Source organism: Peromyscus maniculatus, chromosome 23 (genome assembly GCF_049852395.1).
Source record: "Peromyscus maniculatus bairdii isolate BWxNUB_F1_BW_parent chromosome 23, HU_Pman_BW_mat_3.1, whole genome shotgun sequence".
Classification (NCBI taxonomy): Eukaryota; Metazoa; Chordata; class Mammalia; order Rodentia; family Cricetidae; genus Peromyscus; species Peromyscus maniculatus.
The window spans coordinates 1,894,937-1,903,019 of record NC_134874.1 but is presented as its reverse complement, the minus strand read 5'-3'; the positions used below and the strand labels follow the sequence as shown (position 1 = coordinate 1,903,019).

General features: G+C 54.9%; 1 long non-coding RNA gene across 1 annotated transcript; it reads left to right on the top strand.

Moving 5' to 3' along the window:
- Window positions 1-2,559: 2,559 nt before the first annotated feature.
- LOC143270471 (uncharacterized) lies at window positions 2,560-5,874 on the top strand. Its single transcript, XR_013047648.1, has 3 exons — window positions 2,560-2,737; window positions 3,544-3,637; window positions 5,479-5,874. It is a non-coding gene; the product is annotated as an uncharacterized LOC143270471 (long non-coding RNA).
- The last annotated feature ends 2,209 nt before the right edge of the window (window positions 5,875-8,083 follow it).

The following is an 8,083-nucleotide window of genomic DNA, read 5'->3' as shown; positions in this document are numbered from 1 at the left end:
GAGAGAGAGAGAGAGAGAGAGAGAGAGAGAGAGAGAGAGAGAGAGAGAGAGAGAACAATGTCCAGCTGAGTCACGCCTTGCTCTCTGCACTAGCAGGTGATGGACGCTTAGGAAAGAAGAAGTGTCCTGGTGTGATGACAGTTGAAATGGCCTTTGGAAAAGCTGTCCACTTATTTGTTTTTGCAAAATCGATGCTTTCCGATTGTGTGTGAAAATGAGTGGGGGCAGGGAGAGCATGCAGAAGCACAGCGTTTTGGTGGCTGACCAAGCCAGGCTCTCAGGGATGGGTGTGGTCTTGTTCCTACCTGTCCGGCTGCTTCTGGTCTCTACAAAATCAAATGGATCAGGATGCTAATTAAGCAGAGGACAGCTGCCCCTCACGGCCCTTGTCACTCTCCTCCTCTTTCCATCAGCATTAGAGCCATTAGGTCACACAAGACCAGGACAGAGCTCTCTGTCAGACTCCATGATGCTCCCAGCAGCTTCTAGCACATCTTCAAAACCAAGAGCTGTGAGATGGGCCCTGTACATGGAAAGCCTTGCAGCGTGTCCCATGGATGCTCAGCAGCAGAGGGCAGTGGACATGCAGACCTCTCTGCATCCAGCCTTAGCTCTCAGCCACCCACCTATGTTCCCAAGGCTCCTCTGGGTCTCTGCCTGGCCCCATCTTGAGCAGAGCACAGTCGTCCTGTGCATCCTCAGCTCCACGCCATCCTCTGGGCCCTGTTCTCTTGTGTCCACTCTTCCCTCTCCCATGAATCTCAGCTACATTTGTAGATCTAGCTCTGCTGCGGTACTGGATTTGTGCCGCTTACATTTATTGTTGTAAACCCACCACCACCACCACCACCACCACCACCACCACCACCACCACCACCACATCCCCTTCTCTTAGCTGTTAGGCTTGTGGCAGCTGCTGTCCCCCGTCCATGTGACTCTGCTAGAACTTGCTGAATGCATGAATGAATGCATCTGAGTCCAATCATTCTCATAATTTCTCCATCAATAGAGCAGCAGCCGACAGACTAAGCAGCCAGTCTGAAGAGAGACAGGCTAGAGGCTCAGGGACACTCATCCAAGGGTCCCCACTCTGCTCTCTATCCCGGTGCTGTGGTCCCTGGACAGGTGACAAAGTGACCTGACCTCTTCTTTGGCTGTCACTGCAGCCCGGAGCAGTCGGTAGGTCCTCCACAAGATCTTTTAAAACTGAAGTATCAGTTATAAATATTTCTTACGATTTTCAAATAAAGGACTCTTGTCTCAAAATCTCAGCCAGGAGTCTGAGCTGTCACATGGCACCAAGAAGCCTTGGGCATTGCTTTGGGGACTCGAGGTGACTGTCACATGCTGGCCCAAAGCCACCACACCTGGATCCGTATCTTTGCAGCTGAACACTGGCTATGTGACCTTGGACCACCTGTTGACTCCGGTTTCCACCCACGACATGAAAATCCATGTACGGGTGCTGTGGGATGGTCTGTATGTCAAATTGCTCTGATTGGTCCATAAATAAAACACTAGTTGGCCAGTGGCCAGACAGGAAGTACAGGCGGGACTAACAGAGAGAAGAATTGAGAGAACAGGAAGGTGGAGGAAGACACTGCCAGCCACCGCCATGACAAGCAGCATGTGAAGATGTCGGTAAGCCACGAGCCACGTGGCAAGATATAGATTTATGGAAATGGATTAATTTAAGCTATAAGAACAGTTAGCAAGAAGCCTGCCACGGCCATACAGTTTGTAAGCAATATAAGTCTCTGTGTTTACTTGGTTGGGTCTGAGTGGCTGTGGGACTGGCGGGTGACAGAGATTTGTCTTGACTGTGGGCAAGGCAGGAAAACTCTAGCTACATACTGGGGGCCTGGAGGCTGCAGGTGAAGGCTGGTGCAATGGCAACCTGGCTGTTCCTATCAGCTCACATATCATATCAACCCCAGTGACAATAAAGGAGCATATAGCCCAAAGCTTCTGAGTGCCTTGTTTGTGGAGGAGGAGGAGGAGGAGGAGGAGGAGGAGGAGGAGGAGGAGGAGGAGGAGGAGGAGGAGGACAGTCCTTTCATCCATGGCTGAAGTGTGGGCTAAGTGAGGTATCACATGGAGGATAGCAGAATACACTCACAACTGTGCGTGTACCATCACTTCCTTTATTATCTTTTGGGGCTGAGGTTGTAAATTATTAGAACTGAAAGAAATCTCAGGAGTCAGGGGAGTTTTCTCCCATGCTCAGCAGAGGAGATGTGGTCAAACCATCCGCTGGGGTCACAATCCAGAGAAACCAAAGGTTCTCTGGCCACATGTCATCCTAGGAGCCTGAGGTGCTAAGTGCCTTCTCCCATGTCTTCCTGCCCCAACACCTTCCACCCCTGCCCACCTGTCCTCCCCTATCCCCACCCCTGAATCATCCTACCCACCCCCCAACCCCCACCCCCTCCATCCCAGCCTCTGCCTCAAGGATGTGTTTTCTCCTCAGCCTGAGCATCTCCTGGTCCAGGAATGAGTATGTGCAGGGGTGGGGGAGAAGAGTCCCAGGAATTTGGGAGAGCCCCCCTCCCCGGCACTTGTGGGGAGACCTTATTTCCAAAGGTAAAGACAGAAGAGCAAGCAGTTTTTGGAGCATTCCAGAGCCAAGCACCTTGTCAAGCAGGTACCACAGGCCAACTGTTTGAGCATGTACCATGCCTTCTGGGAAAGCTGCTCCTGCAGGCCACCCTGATGTGGATGGATCTGAACCCTTCTGGTGAGGACACCCCACACCCCCACATAGATTTTTCTCAGGAGCCTCGGTGCTCCTTATGAAACTCCTGCTGATTTGCCCAGATGTCCCAGAATCCCTCAGGTGAGTGGGAGCAGACTCCCACCTCCCAGGCTTGACTGTTCCAGCTTTTGCACACACACACACACACACACACACACCCTTACCTGGTGATGTCATGGAATTGGGGCTCCCCCAAGCCCAGAGTCTGTCTGCAAGGCTCCTCGCCTTCTATGTGACACCTCAGCTCTCTGCTGCTCTCACACTGAGGTCAGGGATGTGGCAGAGCTGGGCCCAACCACACTTCCAACCTCTTTTCTCTCCCGTGTGCTCTCTGGTCTCTGTCCTCTTCTTCCTCCTCTTTCCTCCCCTCCTCACACTCTCCCCCTTCCTCCTTGTCTCCCTGCCTGCCAGGTACAGATCAAAAATATTTTTGCCCAGCAGAGCTAAGAATAAAATAGCTCCCCATTATCTTGCAGTAGCCAAGCAAGAACCTGCTCTACACAGATGAGCAAAACAGGAAGGTTCTAGAAAAGGGCACTGCCAGAGCCCCAGGGACTGGAGCACGGAGGACTCTGGGCTCCACTTCCTGGTCCCCTGCTGCCTCCTCCTCAGCCTGGAGGGCCCTGGTCCCAAAGGCCTTTCTGCAGGCTCATGGGGATGGTAGTACCTCTAGGGAGTTGAAACAAAGACAGAGCACATCTAACTTTTAGCAGTTTTCAGTAATCTAATTTTCAGTTCTTTGGGTTATCAAAAACATGCCTTTTCCCCTCTTTCTTCTCACCAAAAAGGCACAGCAGATCTGGGGCGCGCCGAGGGTGCGGCAGCCGCGGTCCACACTCAAACACTAATTTCTGTGCTGTGGAGGAGATGTCACGCATGCAGGTCTGTTTGATTTCATTAAACAGAATATTTAAGCATAAAAATTGTTTAATCGCCTCGTGTCATTAAGAGATGAATTTCATTTTGCATACATTTGCATATTTCCTCCGAATTAAGGTTGCTAATATGCAAATGAGGGACAGGTTGCAATAGGTGTTTGCTGAGGCGGCTGTAGGCTGTTCCTCTGGGGCCCTCTTTCTAGGTGGGAGGAGCCAGGCGAGGCTCAAGCCCTTAGGGAAGCGGACTCCCAGGGCCTTGGCCTGTGCCATCAAAGACGGGTGGGCGTGGCCCTTACTGTCGCCCGGCCGGCCAATCAAAGCGGGTGGTGCTGTGAGGGGATGCTGCCCAGCTGTCTGCCCCAGGCTCCTGGGAGCCAGCAGGTACCAGCTCCGGGATGAGGGTCCTGGGCAAGGCTTGGGGCCTTCCAGCGTGCCTAGCTCAACAGTCGGATGAACAGAAAACATTCTGGAAGCTTCCCTAGCCCACTGCCGGTCCCGATGTCTTGTCTTCGGTGCCTTTTCTCAGTCTTTGTTCCCTGGCTGGCTTTGTTTCAATCCAGATTCCTCCCTTCTCCCCTCCCTTTGTTCGCTCAGCCCCTTTCCTCTCCCCTCCGCCCTAGCCCGGCTGTCACCCACCCGTCCATTGTCTTTCTCTCTGGCTCCCTGGCACCCTGGAGTCATTTCCCCAGCCCAGTTAGTTGCCCTCGGAGGTGGAGACCATCAGGCCAGGACCCATGCCCCTCTCCAGCCTTCCCAAAGCCCTTATTAATTAATGGCTGTGTGCACAGGGGTCAGAGATTACATACACAAAACCAAGCTTCCTGTGCAGGTCCTGAGAGCCATTCTCCAGTTCCTTTGGGCAGCACAGAGGAGGTAGCAGATAAATGCAAAGGGGGCCAGAATTGAAAGGACCAGCAGCCCAAAGAGAGCCGCCCTCCTTGGCTTGAAGCAACCGGCGTCACTTTCCCCGGCAAACCTCAGTCCCCTCTCCATCTAGTCTTGGCAGCGGCAGCCACCAGGAGTCTGGGTAGAGCCATTAAGTCAGCCACTATTTAGTGAGCATCTACTTCAGACCAGCCCGAGGCGATCTGTGGCCACAGCCTTAGAGAGGTGGCCTCTGCTCAAGCTGCTGAGCTGGGTGGAAGATAGAAGATTCCAGAAAGAAGCAAGATCCCTAAGACAGTGCTGAGTGACAGAAAAGGGTGTCCAGCCATGACAATCCCTTACCTGTCTAAACCCTCCTTGGGCCCCCGCCACAGGCCATGTCTTAGGCACCACCCTAATGACCAGGACCTTTCCCTCCAGAGCCCCCAGGGCCTTGCAGAGTGGACTTGTTTTTCCTACTCTCCCAGCATCTCCCCAGGGCTACAGGGCAGCATCTGCCGGGCTAACCACCCCAACCCCCCACCCCCTGCCAGATTAGCTGTTGGTGCCTGCGTCTCAGAGTGAAGCAATTAAATCAGAATTAATTGGCTAGCAGGCAATCGCCTTCCATCGGAGCAGGGAGGGAGTGGGTGGCCGTTTTGCTGAGTCGACAATTGGAACACAATGCTGGGGGGAGGGGGGGGCCAGAGCCTGGGCCTGGGGAAACAGAGGGGTCCCCCTCCTCCACCTGCAGCCAAGCTCCACAACCAAGCCAGCCAGGATCCCAGTGGCTCTGAGGAAGAAACGGCTTTTGGGGGATAAAACTTTGACTTCTTAACTTCAAGATGTGCCACCGGGGGGGGGGGGTTTCAAAATGTGGCTTAATTTCTTACTATCTTTATCATTTTCCCACTCACAAAAGCAATTGATTCCTCTCTCTCTCTCTCTCTCTCTCTCTCTCTCTCTCTCTCAACATTGCAGACATGGATAACTTGGAAGGCCCAGTAAGGTTGTGCAACTGCATGTGGACATCAGCATCGACGTTTCGGGGAGCAGGAGTGTCTTTGAACAGGATCTTGCTATGTAGCCCCAGGCTGGCCTCGAACTCACATCAATCCTCCTGCCTCGGCTTCCTGAGCATTGGGATTACAGAGATGTGCCGCAACACCTGAACTAGCGGATGAGATTAGAAGTCTCCCCACCTGTTCCTGGGAGCTGGCCCCGTGCCTGTCGAGGGGATCCATAGGCTGGTCGTTGTAGCATGATAAGCAGGATGCTGAACAGGGGCCAGAATGCATCAGGCTGGTTCTTGTTGAATGGCATTGTCTTACTTGGGTATTGTAAAAATCAAGTAAGAAAAGAAATGTAGGAACATGACACAGCCCAGGAGCCTCCACCCTGGCTTTTCCACCCCAAGGACAGCCTTGGACATGGTGAATTAATGGGGAGAGCGCGGTGCTTTGGGAGAGAGCTGGGCTGTGCAACTTTTCATAGATCATTGGCCGTCTCTGGGCCTCACTCTCTTCACCTGCCGAATGGAGGCTAGATAGAAATCCTCCCTTAAGCTCCTGTCCTGGACCTCCCTCAGTGTGGGGTAGCTTGATGGCTGGTACTGGGATTTAAGGAACTGACTGGCATCAACCCTCTAGGATGCGAGGCCACTGACAACTCTTCCTACTCCCTCACACAGGGGAGATCCCAAAGACAAGATCCTCCTGTCTCCAAAAGAATAGCCAGGAGGCTGCCACTGGCACAACAGCACAAAAGGCAGCAGGAGACAGGGGGAGGGGGCTGGGGAGGGGGAGGGGATGGGGGGGTGAGATGGGGGAGGGGGCTGGGGAGGGGAGGGGGGACAAAGGAGGGGGCGGGGAGACAGGGGGCTGGGGAGGAGGAGATGGGGGTGGGGGCGGGGAGACAGGGGGAGGGGGAGGGGATGGGGGTGAGACGGGGGAGGGGGCTGGGGAGGGGGAGGGGATGGGGAGGGGAAGGAGAGGGGAGAGGGGAGGGGGAGGGGAGGGGAGGGGGTGGGGGGGAGCTGGCTTCCTCACAGCTGACCTCTGGATTCCCACCCCTTCAGCTGTGTCCCTCATAGGCCAGACCATCCCCTTTCCTCCCTGGGACCTCAGTTTCCCCATCTGAAGCACCAGGAACGCTGTTCGTCATGCAATCACGGCTTTTTCTTTCATAAGCTCAGGGTTTCAGGAGTCCAGTCCCTCCGGCGGCGGCGGCGGCATGTAAGGCAGCTATGTCGGGGCTGAGAGGGATCCCTAGGAAGAGGGCCATGCTGGAGAGCACCGAGGCTCCCCCTGGAAGCTGCAGCTGGGGCTCCCGCAAGCCCACGTGGCAGGAAGCCCCACGCGCCCCAAAGGTGTTTGTGTAAGAACCCGGCCGAAGGGGCCTCTGCTACGATTGCAGGGGCCTGAAACCTGAGCCCGCCCCGCCACAGTCGCGGGGTCACCAAACCCAGACTAAATAGTCTGGCGGCCTGCTCGGCTGTCTGGAAACGGTCGGGGAGGGAAGGGGTCAGGGAGGGAGGGGCTGGAGTGCTGCCTCGGCCAACACAGGCGCCTGTGTCCACAGCCCCTCCGGCCCCTCCCCTGCCCTGGAGCCCAGCTACGCATGTGGCCTGGCTTTCCTTACTTCTGTTTTACTTCACAATGGTGGAGGGGAGCTGGGGGGAAGGTACAGGGTAGCTCCCCACCCTGGGCCTCCTCTGCTCCCCTGCACAAAGGTCTTGGCTGCGTACCACAATGTGTTCAGGCCTGAGCCAGGCTTTTACACCCAAAGGCATCTCCATGTTGCCCTGTGGCCTTGGGCAGAGAGGGGCCTCTGGTTCAGTTTGGAAATTGCCCTACCTGAATTAGAGACAGCGGACCAGTGTGACTGACCTAACACGTTCCTGAGCACTGCCCTAAGCCGGCCGCTGCCCTCAGGACTCTCTCTCTGAGTCCAATGACTCCTCTGAAGTCACACCCTAGGTGAGTGTCCATGGCAACGCTTGAATACAGATTAATCCTAAAATTTACCCCATGGCAGCATAGCACTGGCACGTGACCAGGACGTGAACACCTCCTTCAGATGCAGGAGGAGTCTGTCTACCGATGAGCAAAAGGTGGGGACTGCAAAGTGCAGATCCACTGACCCACTGGGAAATACACAAAGACACCTCTGCAGGATGGAATACTATGCAACCGCGAACAGGAAGGGAATTACGCTTCATGGGACGGGAGGGGTGGATTGTGAAGGCCTCATGCTGAGTGAAAGAAACAGGCCTTGAAAGGATAAGTATCACGGTGGTACTTCCCCAGGGCACCCGGAACAGAGAAACCCAGAGGTAGGCGGTGGACCGACCAGGCGTGCCATGGGTTGGTGAGGCAGGATTGAGTTACTGTTCACCAAGAATGTAAGGGATGTTCAGGAGCCTGGCGAAGGGAGAGTGGGGGCGCACTGTCTGTGCCACTGAGCCACACTCTGACCACTGAGCCACACTCTGACCACAGAGTCACACTCTGACCACTGAGCCACACTCTGACCACAGAGCCACACTCTGACCACTGAGCCACACTCTGACCACTGAGCCACACTC